At 41.2% G+C, this 10,829-nt stretch overlaps 1 protein-coding gene across 1 annotated transcript in view; it reads left to right on the top strand.

Annotated features, from left to right (window-relative positions):
* Positions 1-10,829, top strand: part of LOC108691017 (DNA N6-methyl adenine demethylase) — a 45,564-nt gene that overhangs the window by 1,605 nt on the left and 33,130 nt on the right. The window lies entirely within an intron of this gene.

The raw sequence follows: 10,829 nt of genomic DNA, 5'->3' as shown, positions 1-10,829 counted from the left end.
TATATATATATATATATATGCAATATATATAGTTTGAACTTGGCCTCGATGCCTGAATGTGCCGTGAATCCCTGAGGGAAATACAGAAATACAGATAACCGAGTGGTTTATTATTGTAGCGACTGAATAGGGGGTTGGCGAGCTGACTGGTTGACTGTTCAGTTGCTATACAACTAGGGATGGCGTGAAACTACCTATAATTCTCTGTGTTTGATCAAAGCCGAGTTAGAATTGCTATATTGATAAGCATGATGTTAAGAGGAAAATCTAAATTAATATCTCGTATCTGCTTGTTTTAAATAGATAGGTAGATCTTTTAAAATGCTAGAATAACTGCAACGAATAAGAATTAATTCTCTGCAATTAATATGTAAATTCGACTACATGTACTGAAAAACCATCGCAATCTGATTAGTGAAGAACGCGCAAGTTGTATATACATATGCATATGCATATATTGTATATTTTTCCCGCAACAAAATTATTCGCAGCTTATAAGAGCCTTATGCTTTATTAAAACCAAATTACTTTAATATGTAATAGCATTACTTTAGTTCTATTTATTACATTTCAAGAAAAGGATTTCAACACGCGTTTTGCAGAATCAGATATGTATTCACATGGAAACATTTAAGCACTAAGGGCAGTATTCATAGTCGATTCAAGACCATCTTAAGTACAATCTTAAGTACAATCTTAAAACATCACGAATCAATCAGATGGCCGTATTAACATCTTAAGACACTTACTTAAGATGATCTTGAAATAAAAACGAACTATGAATACTTATGATTCGCCTATGATCTGCCTTGAAACTGAAAATAAAATTTCTCTTAATTATATATATAATATGTATATTGTATGTACATCGTCGCCATGATTGTACCATGAGTGCTTGACGCCTCGAGAAAATGAAGTGCGCAGCAACGACTCGTAAAGCGGCCTCGCTTATCGTAGGGCAAGTTCAAGGCTCACCGCGGGTCATAATAATCGCGTATCGAACTTCGTTTCTCGTTCAGAAACAGGCGTATTGTTTGCCGGCGACACGCGCGCCGAACCGCACGTCTCGGCCCGACGACGCCGTCAGCCCGTCAATATAAATCCATCGATAACATTCCGCTATTTATCAATTAGTATTTCGATTTATTTGATCGATGCACTTCACAGCTTCCTGATAGCGTGCTCTAATCTAATCAGCGTTTAAAAGGACCAGGTATTTATGAGTTCTTTATTTCTTATTATCAACAATGCAGCACGATAAAAGTGACATTCTGGGCGTTTTCCGAGTTAGAAAATTTTCGTATCTCCAAGTTTCCAAGTTAATTCCGGAAGCTCCGATCTTTCTCTTATCTACCAGCGTGTCAAATTTCCGACGACTATTTCTAGCAATGTCGAAAGTCGCGCGTGGTTCAAAAGAAAGGGATGATAGATCGGTAAGAGTCGGAGACCGCTGTGTAAAGGCGTGCCGTCACAACAACCCCCTAGAACTTAACACCCTCTTTACCCCAAGGGAAGGAAAGACAGAGCAGGCCATCCCTGCTCTGTCTTTCCTTTCGCTCGCGAGAAAGAACTCTGCCCTGTGAGTGAGTTCATCGCACACCTGCTGTCGAGAGGCCGTATCCACCCTTCCCCTTTGACTGCCGCTTTGATTTTTATCGCCTTCCTTCTTGTTTTGACCCGATTTCTCATAAACATGGATGGATCATTGACCCACCGCATCTTCGAAGTATCTTTGCACCGCTCTTACTCGCTTGTCTCGCAGAGAGGATAAGAACATTAAAAAGCATGTTTTTTCATCCGCGCTTTATACATAGTGTAGCATTTCATTAAATGTGACATGCTCTTAGATTGGATTATGTGTAGGATAAAGTAGTACAATTTCGAACATGATACATTTTTGAACAAAAAAAAGTTTAAATTCAATTTTCGTTCAAATTTAGTAATCTTATTATGTGGTGAGTATTGAAGGGTACTACAACAGGAAAAAATCAACTTCGAACTTTGAAAATTGGGACTTTCAAATTTCATTTCAGAGTAAATTGTACCATGTTCGAACTTGTATCATCTTACTCTGTATCATCGCATTGTTCCCTGCTCAATTTAACTCGATTTAACTCGACAATTTTTCGTAAAAACAGACAAAGATCAACGCGTATACTTCACAGCTGCGAATTGTCTTTCGCGAAAGACGAAAATAAATGTGAACGGTAGCCATGGTGAAGTGGCGTTTCGGTTCCGGTTTCTCGATAAATCGAAACAACGGAAGCCCGTCAAAGCCAGCGAGAAGGCGGGAGAACGAGCGGGTGGCGAGGGGGAGGGAGGGGAAAGGCGGGGGGAGGGGAGGCGAAAGGGGGAAAAGAGAAAGGGGATCTGTTTCGTGAGCGGACGAGGGTTCGGTTACGTTAACTTGCAGCGCGAAACTCGGCTCGTCTCGACGAGGCGGCGAGTCCCGCAGAGTGCATTACCAATGCTTTTTGCGTTATTCGCTTAAAGCGATAACCGCACGATAACCGGATACAATTCTCGGCTGCTCAGGGTTATCTGACGGCAGGCCAATCAACCCGTTCGCTCCTCGTCATGGCAAAATAATGCGACGGGCTCGTGCCGTCGTGGCACGAGCATTAAAAAAAGATCAAATGCTGCGCATTGGTACTTGATTTTTTTCTGATGTAATGTTTTGGGTTATGTTTTGGGACTCTATCGAGGGCAACTAGATTTATCCAGCGTAATCTCTTTAAATGACGTGACGATATCAATTCACACTTAATTTGGGTGATTTATTTTACAAATTTAATCATAATTGATAGTGAAAATCTTCATTTAATTTGCAATATATTTGTTAAATATCTCTTTCTTTTCTTTTTTTCTTTCTTTGTTTCAACACACACACACACACACACACACACACATACACACACACACACACACACACACACACACACACACACACACACACATACACACACACAAACACACATCGTTTTATTTCCTTAGAAAAAATTCTTCCCAGTTTGGTAAATTATTCGCGTTATCTTCGATGCGGGTATTCATGGCACGATTGAGTTCGTCGACTTGACGATAACGCTCTTGGAACAGAAGGACGAAAGCGAGGCGGAGTTATCAACGAGGTATAAAAAGCAAACGTTTTTCGCTCGCGAATTTAAATGAACGAAAAAGGCGTACCGCTTCCGAATCAGCCCGAGAAAATCGACTTCGTCGCGAGATTCGGGGGGGAGGAGAAGGAGGAGGTGAAGGAGGAGGAAGGAAGGAAAACGTAGAAAGGAGCGCAAAGGGGATGTGAGAGAGGACCTTGAAGCTACGCAATTCCCGCTAACGGCAGGAGTGTGTTTCTCGAGTCGATATATCGATCCCCACCCCCACTCGTTGTTTCCTGCCGCGGGAAACAGGACTCGTTCTCTTTCTCCCTCTCCCACAGGATGACTCACAGCTTCCCCGCACACACGCAGCCACGCACGTGCGACGGCCGCGCGAGCGCGAGCGCGAACGTGCGCGCGCCTCTTCGCCTCGCCTCGCCTCGCCTCGCCTCACCTCACCTCACCTCGCCTCGCCTCGCCTCGCCTTGCCTTGCCTCGCCTCGCCTCGCCTCGCCTCGCCTCGCCGCTTTCCAATTCTCTATGCATTATACGTTCAACCCGGGGAAAGATACGACAGATTATTTTTTTTTCTTTTTTTTACAAGTTTCTACTTACAATGTTTCTTATGTTTTTTTAATTTTGGATCAATGAGTAAATATTTCCTGCGTGTCGACGAAAATTTTGAATCATTGTCGTCGTAAGTATTGATTCGAAAGTTATCTCATGTTGGACAAACAAATATATACTTGCACGATAATTCGTACGAGTTCAATCAGAGCATGACGTGAAATTTATTCATCCGTTTTTTCCGGGTCTTGTTTTCACAATTTCGACAATTTTTCACGCACATGTGCGAAAGAAGGGGCGAGAAACAGAACGAATAGAAGCAAGGGGAGAAAATGGTGATTTCTTTTTGTTAAATTTTTGTGGTTTATAAAAAATTCTCTGTCTCATCCATACATACCACCCCCATCATTTTTCTCTCTTCCTCTTTACTGGCCGAATTTTCTACGCGTATGCGAAGAAAACGCATGCGGAAAATGTTTGCACACGCACTCGATCGACCCGTTGCCACGATGGAGATTCCTTGCACCCTTCTACCCCCAGCTTCCCCAGTATCTCACCCTCCGCATCTCTCTTCCATGATAATTCCATCCCCTCTTTGCCTTCGTCTTCTCTTTTTCTCTTTCGCACGCACGCGCGCAGGTGATGTCTTTCTTCCTCCTCTCTCTCTCTCTCTCCTCTCATGATGATACCCCTCTCCACCTCTCTTTGACGCCGCTACTGGCATCCCGTTAACTATTTGCCAGAGGACACAGGACGAAAATGTAAAACCATTTCTATATTTTTCAACCATTGAACAACATTCGACGCGGACTCATTCGTGAATATGGACTCATTTCGATATTAATTAATCATAAGATTATACATTATTATCTATCGGTCTTAACGTATCACGTATAATACAATAATTCGCACCTATCAACATATAAAAAATTCGATGCAATAAAGTTGGTAGAAATTCTGACCAACCTTCCTAGAACCGTATAAAAAGCAGTCATCGTCATTGTATGTACGTACATTTTACGTGCACTTAATGACAAAGGTAGGGTTCCCGCTGCACTGTACAATTATTCTTGAAAAATGCAAAATGCTTGTGACTGGCCGCTTGCATCAAGATTGACTGCGTTCAGCTGAGAAAGTAGCTTAGCAACTATTGTAAAAAAAATTTTTTTAATACGGACTGACCTTGCCATTAATTCTTCACTAGATCTAAATATGTAAATCAATCACATAAAAAAATCTTACAGTTGCAGAATTTTTTTTCTTCTGAGCACAACAGTTGAGCGGATAGTTGAGAAAAAAAAGAGCTCTAAGGAATAAAACTGGAAAATTTGATAACATTCCAATTTTATAAGCATATTTTTGTGTTGAACTTAATTTTATTGCTTATTAATCCAAAATTATAAGAAAAATCAGAAGATCTGTCGAGCAAAATGAGCGATTAAACATTTCATCGATATAAGATAACGTTGTATGCTTCTAATCGCAGCTAAATATAGTAAAACACGATGTTAACAAAGTGATGCAAGAAGTGACACTTTTGTTAATAATAACGAGTTAATAGAAGCCTATGCTTAGAAATTCAAGGTTAATTAAATTTGCTTTTTATTCAATCATTCGGTTACGTTTTAGACAAATTTTCTGATTCTCATTCTGTAATTTGAAATTTTCAGCTATTTTATATAACGCTCTTGATTGTCTTACATCGAATAAATTTGACAAACGTTGCACTCGCATTGCACGCGTCGCACGCGTTTCTCTATCGGTTTCGAACGTGCGCTTAAATATTAGAGCGGTCTCAACTGCGGTCACGGTTTACGACGGATTACGAGTATTGTGCGAAGCCCTGTGGAGGATATAATCTGGCTAGATTCGCTATATCGATTTTGAGTTGCAGCTTTGTGCATCGAGCGCGTGCGTGCGTGCGTGCGAGAGCGCGTGTGCTCTGAGTCATGCCAGTGCACGCGTATGGGTGACGCTACGTACACGTGCACGCGCTCCACACGCACGTCAGATCCTTCGATCTCGTGACGAATCGATTGGAGAAATGAACTTAATGGCTTCCTATTTAGCTACTAAATCAGAAACGAGAATTACAAGCCTAAATTTAATTTTATTAAATATAATTTATCGGCGTATTTAATATTCGATATCTGAAAAATTGTTATCGGTCAACGTTCCTATGTAATATAGCATTACAAGGAGAATACATTTTTTGTAATATTCGAGAATACATTAATCATAAAAATAAACTTTCGATGTTATTCTAATTATGTGCCTCTCAGGGGTACCTTGAATTTCCTTTTCACGGGGAGTCCAAGGTCTGTCTTGGGCTTCAGGGTCGGTGCCAGGGAGAGAGGCTCTCTCCATCCTCTCGCGTATCGATCCGACCGCTTGCCGGATGTAACGTCTTCGAGGCGTTCGCGATAGCTAAACGCGAACGCAGCAAACTGCTGCCTCCATTCCTCGTACACTAAGGCGTATATTTCCGTTATGCACGAAATAGTACGATATAGATATATTTGATAAAGAATTTCCGATAAACGATGAAAACGAGAATAAATATTCGGTTTTTATCTGTTATCAACCATCGATTGATTCGGCAGGCTAGAATTTTTATAATGTGCGTGAACGAATAATTGTCCGTCTCTCCGTCTCTCTTTTCATTTAAGTACCAATACACTGACAAAGAGTAGTAGCTTATTTTTGATTATTTTTGATTATTTTTGATTATTTTAACATTTGGTTGAAATTTTTTCACTCAACATTTTAGTAACTATTATCAGATTCTTTTTTCGATATATTCACGTGAAAGAAAACTTTATTAAATAATTAATAAATTAAATAAGTATCAAATTTAAATATAATAATACAAAATTAAATACAAATGAATAGGAAGATACATCAAACACAAGCTTAAAAATAAGATGAAACTTTATTAAGACATTAAACTGTAATATAAAAGATGTGAGAGTTTTTTACAATCATAAACATATGGAACGTTTCGAAGAAATTAAATATTATAATAAGGATAACAAAGAAATCGCTTTAATGAGAGCGAGCTCCATCACGTAAACAAGAAGCAATTGCGAAATGATGATAATGAAAGCGGGACGCGCGACGACGACTTCCATGACGGTAATCGTACAGAGGAGTGAATCGTACACCTCTCGCGCTGACTTATTACACCGGAAGAGTCAGCGATCTACCATCGATCTGCCTCGAGAGTGTAGATATCGTTGCTGGTACATTTCGTTTCAAAGCGGTTGGAATCGTATGCGTGATTACAGTAAACGCGAGCGCAGGTAAAAAGCCCCGTACAGCTGTCTGACAGCTGCCGCGGCAGCGGCAGCGGCGCGCCACGCCATACCGCATCAAGCCACGCCACGCCGTCCTATATACATACGTGATGAACCACCCTGTACATGGAACCCGCGCATGCGCCCTGAAAATATTATACGTTTCGCCTTGGTGCACGTGCACCGCTCTATCGCCGATGACGAACGTAACAGAATTAGTGGCGCATCATTTCATCCTTTTTCTGGGTTTCTACCCTTCGCCATTGCTCTCTCAGAGGGGAGGCGCAGATTCACTATCGATATTGATTTATCTGTAGCGTGTGGTCCTGTAGATTTCAAATCCAATTCAGAAATATTCCATTTTTCTTGAATCTTTATATTATTATCTTCATTCATTATCTCCAGTTAAATCTCAGTTATAGAATTGTACTGTTTTTGAAATTTTTTAAAATAAATTTTATTGGCCAGATTGGATCGTTCAGAACTAGGAAGATGCTTAAGAACTTAAGATGTTTTGGGAAAAATCATATTACCGGATCAAATCGGAAAATCATTCGGTCAATTAAGAACACCGAAAGCTCTTCCATTTTTGCGCGACCAATTTCGTGCGCGTCGACGATCGTCATCCCTCCTAACCCCACCTCACCCCGCCCTCACCATCCTTTCCGTGTAGCTCGTTTCAATTCGACCGTATTGCTTCCCATCGATTTAACTTCAAAGTCCCCGCGCGCGAAGGTGACGCCGGGTAAAAATGTCTCCATGCGTTCCGTGACGCGGACAAATCATACATGGGCTTTCGCTCGAATATCTTCCGGACGCAAAGTTCTCGCGACATTTGCATCAGTGAACCTTCGAGTTCACATATGTATCGTAGAGATAAACCCGACGTATCGGCCTTGCGAAATGTCTTCCTGTCCACGCGTTTCCGTTCGTCCTTTCCGCCTTTCCGCCGCAGAGAAGACGAGACATATCGCTGGAAGGAGAAGAACGGGAACGCGGTGTCTCTCGGGTTGACTCTAAATCGAGCGAGACAACGCCACGGGAATTATGTCGACAATGCTGCTGATTGCCGGTTCATTATGACGTCATAGAATCTAGCTGGTACGGTATGTATCTACTGCTAACCTACCGCTGCCGATCAAGGATAATCGCTCTTAAGGCGCGTACAGTTCTCTTCAAAGCGCGAGAGTACGAAGGAAATGTTCGTACTCCATTCGCACGCTTAGAATTAGATTAGAAACGCTGTGACACAGTCTGGCCACCACCATTTTGTCGAAATAAGAGTGAGAAAGAAGGGTACGTATACTGTCTTTTTTTGTGTATGCTCTCATTTTAACTGAAGGCCATTGGTGCTTTTCGGCAGTAAACAGTGGGCGTGTTCAAGTCGACAAAGTAACCTGCTCACTGAGCAAATGAACATGATGGGTTGTTACTTATGGATCCAACCAATCATATTCGATCCCTCGGCGAGCAGGTTAGCTGCCTTGCTTGTTAACCTGCTCACTAAAAGTAGGCAAATAAATGGACTTCTCGCCGAGCGATTGAATTTTTGTTCGCCACGTCCGCCTTGAACGCGCTCAGTGTCACAGTAGTGATTTCATCTTTGTTTAACATTTGCAACGGATGTAATGATTCACTATGTTACATTATGTCATTTATCATTTTGCTGGCACTTCATTACGTGTAAACAAATTTTAATCGTAACTGTCAGGTCGTAAAGCATATCGATCAATCAGTTAAGGATGAGATCTGATTGTGATTGGTCAATTTGTTTATTGCTTTACGAGATTACTAAAATTTTTGTATGACCTTTATTTATTCTAACTTATGAATCTGAATTGACAAAAACGACGGGCCAATCACAAAAGCTTATCATCTCGTGATCAGATTTTTTATAGGAGCTCTAGCACAAATAATCGACGTCGAAAGTGCATACGAGATGCTACTTTGGAAATCTCGCGCGATTTTACGATCGCGAATTTTGGAAAGTAAAATTGTGATGAGGAGAACAGGACTTTCTGTCTCGCGGTTTCTTCCTGCAACGTGAATCTGTATCAGTCTTGTAAATTCACTCGAGCTTGATGCAAATATGGATGATCAGCGTGTAAACATAAATCATAACCGGGGATGCGCGATCGATTAATGATTGCAAAGCGGCAGAGGCAACCGACGAACGCGGGATGAGGGTGAGAAAGGGAAACTCCATAATTCTCTTTCTCTCTTATGCGCGAGCGCTGACCCGATTTTCATCCGCCGATTAAAATTAATAACCGTTTGTAATTGGGATTAGCCGGCGCTTAGCCGGGACGCGATCGGCGAATTGAAATCGGCATCGGGAATGTCAAACGGCAGCTTGTGAGCATTTATTTCTGCTGGGGCTGCGCGAGGATGCAAGGGGTGCGCATTCTTCGTTCATCGATCTTCCAGGATAGTCTTTTGTTCGCATTAATGGATGCCATGTGGCGCCATTAGACGCGCTAATCTCGCCTCATAAATGGCAGTCGACAAAATCATATCCGAGTCATTTAGGCGATCAGCGCAAAAGAGAGATATCAACAGTTGCGTTCAACGAAAAAAGTAACTTTGCAACTGTTGTAAAATTTTTTGATATGTTTGAGCTTGATCTTAGCTTCTCACTGGATCTAAATATATATAAATTAATCATATTAAAAAATTTTACAACATAATGTTGCAAAGCTCTCTTTTCTATTGAACGCAATTCAGTATACCATTCAAAATCTATGAAATCTTTCGATTTGTTCGCTTTCCAGCGATGTACGCATATGTCTGCGCTTCGATATTTTCAGCATCGAGATTAGACATCTCAAGAAGAGTAATCTTCGGACACACGTAATCGATCCGAACGATTTGCCCTTCCTCTTCTCCTTCGGCTCCATCAGCGAGCCTAGAAACTAGATCCGCACAGCTGCCGCGTCGCACCAGCCGAAACCGGAAGCCGTCGGCCATCTTGTTTGTACAGTAGCTATGGTTACCATGGGAGATCCTACGAGCAAGAATTCGGTGTATGTACATACATACATTCGTATGTACGTGCGTACATACATACAATACATCGATCCGTCATGGATCTTTTCTGCTTTCTATGTACCGCATATTCTCATTGGTGCAAGGCTGGTTTTAGATTTCTGGAATTTATGAGTCTGATCGTGTCGTATATGCGGGGATCGAGGGGGAAGGGCTTTTCCGCTCCTTCCTTCGATCTAGGACCCTTTCCGACGGGAAAACTGGCAGATGGTGACTCTATTGCGTTTAATCGGCTTATCTCATTGGTCCACCTTGAAATATAATCGCGCGTTCGTTTCTCATTCGTGATTGCAAAGAAGTGCTGAAGATTCCGCATTCGATCTAATACTTGACACATAAATTCTTAGGTTGTGAATAGAGAGTCGTTTTTTTTTACCTAAACGTTAAATATTTATGAATTATTATGCATAGTACTTTCTGCATTCAGTTATTACTTTTTTTATAAAATTAAAATTAATATTCTCTCTAAATTTTTTTTTTAATGGAATCTCACTGTAAAGTGAAAATTGAGCCTGTCTTGATAAAGAGTGGTTCAGTTTTCAGTCTGTAAGAGTAAGATTTCACTCTTCAGAGTGAGGTCCATTCTGAAAGTTTTAGAGAGTTCATTTTCTGATTAAATAAAGCAAAGGACGTTCACCGAGCTAACGGAAGAAAACTAACGTTAAGAGAGACATTTAGTTTCGACGATGCGTAATGATCTAAATTCGTAAAAAGTGTATCAGTAAAGCAGAAAGAGAAAGAAGGTCGATCACCCGTCATTAAGTACTCGAATTGTTGTCATCGAAATAAACATCCGGACACATCTGCGCGCGCATTTTTCACAGCC

The sequence above is a fragment of the Atta colombica genome, unplaced genomic scaffold (assembly GCF_001594045.1).
Source record: "Atta colombica isolate Treedump-2 unplaced genomic scaffold, Acol1.0 scaffold105, whole genome shotgun sequence".
Lineage (NCBI taxonomy): Eukaryota > Metazoa > Arthropoda > Insecta > Hymenoptera > Formicidae > Atta > Atta colombica.
Note: the sequence above shows the minus strand (reverse complement) of the source record. Positions and strands in the feature narration are given on the sequence as shown.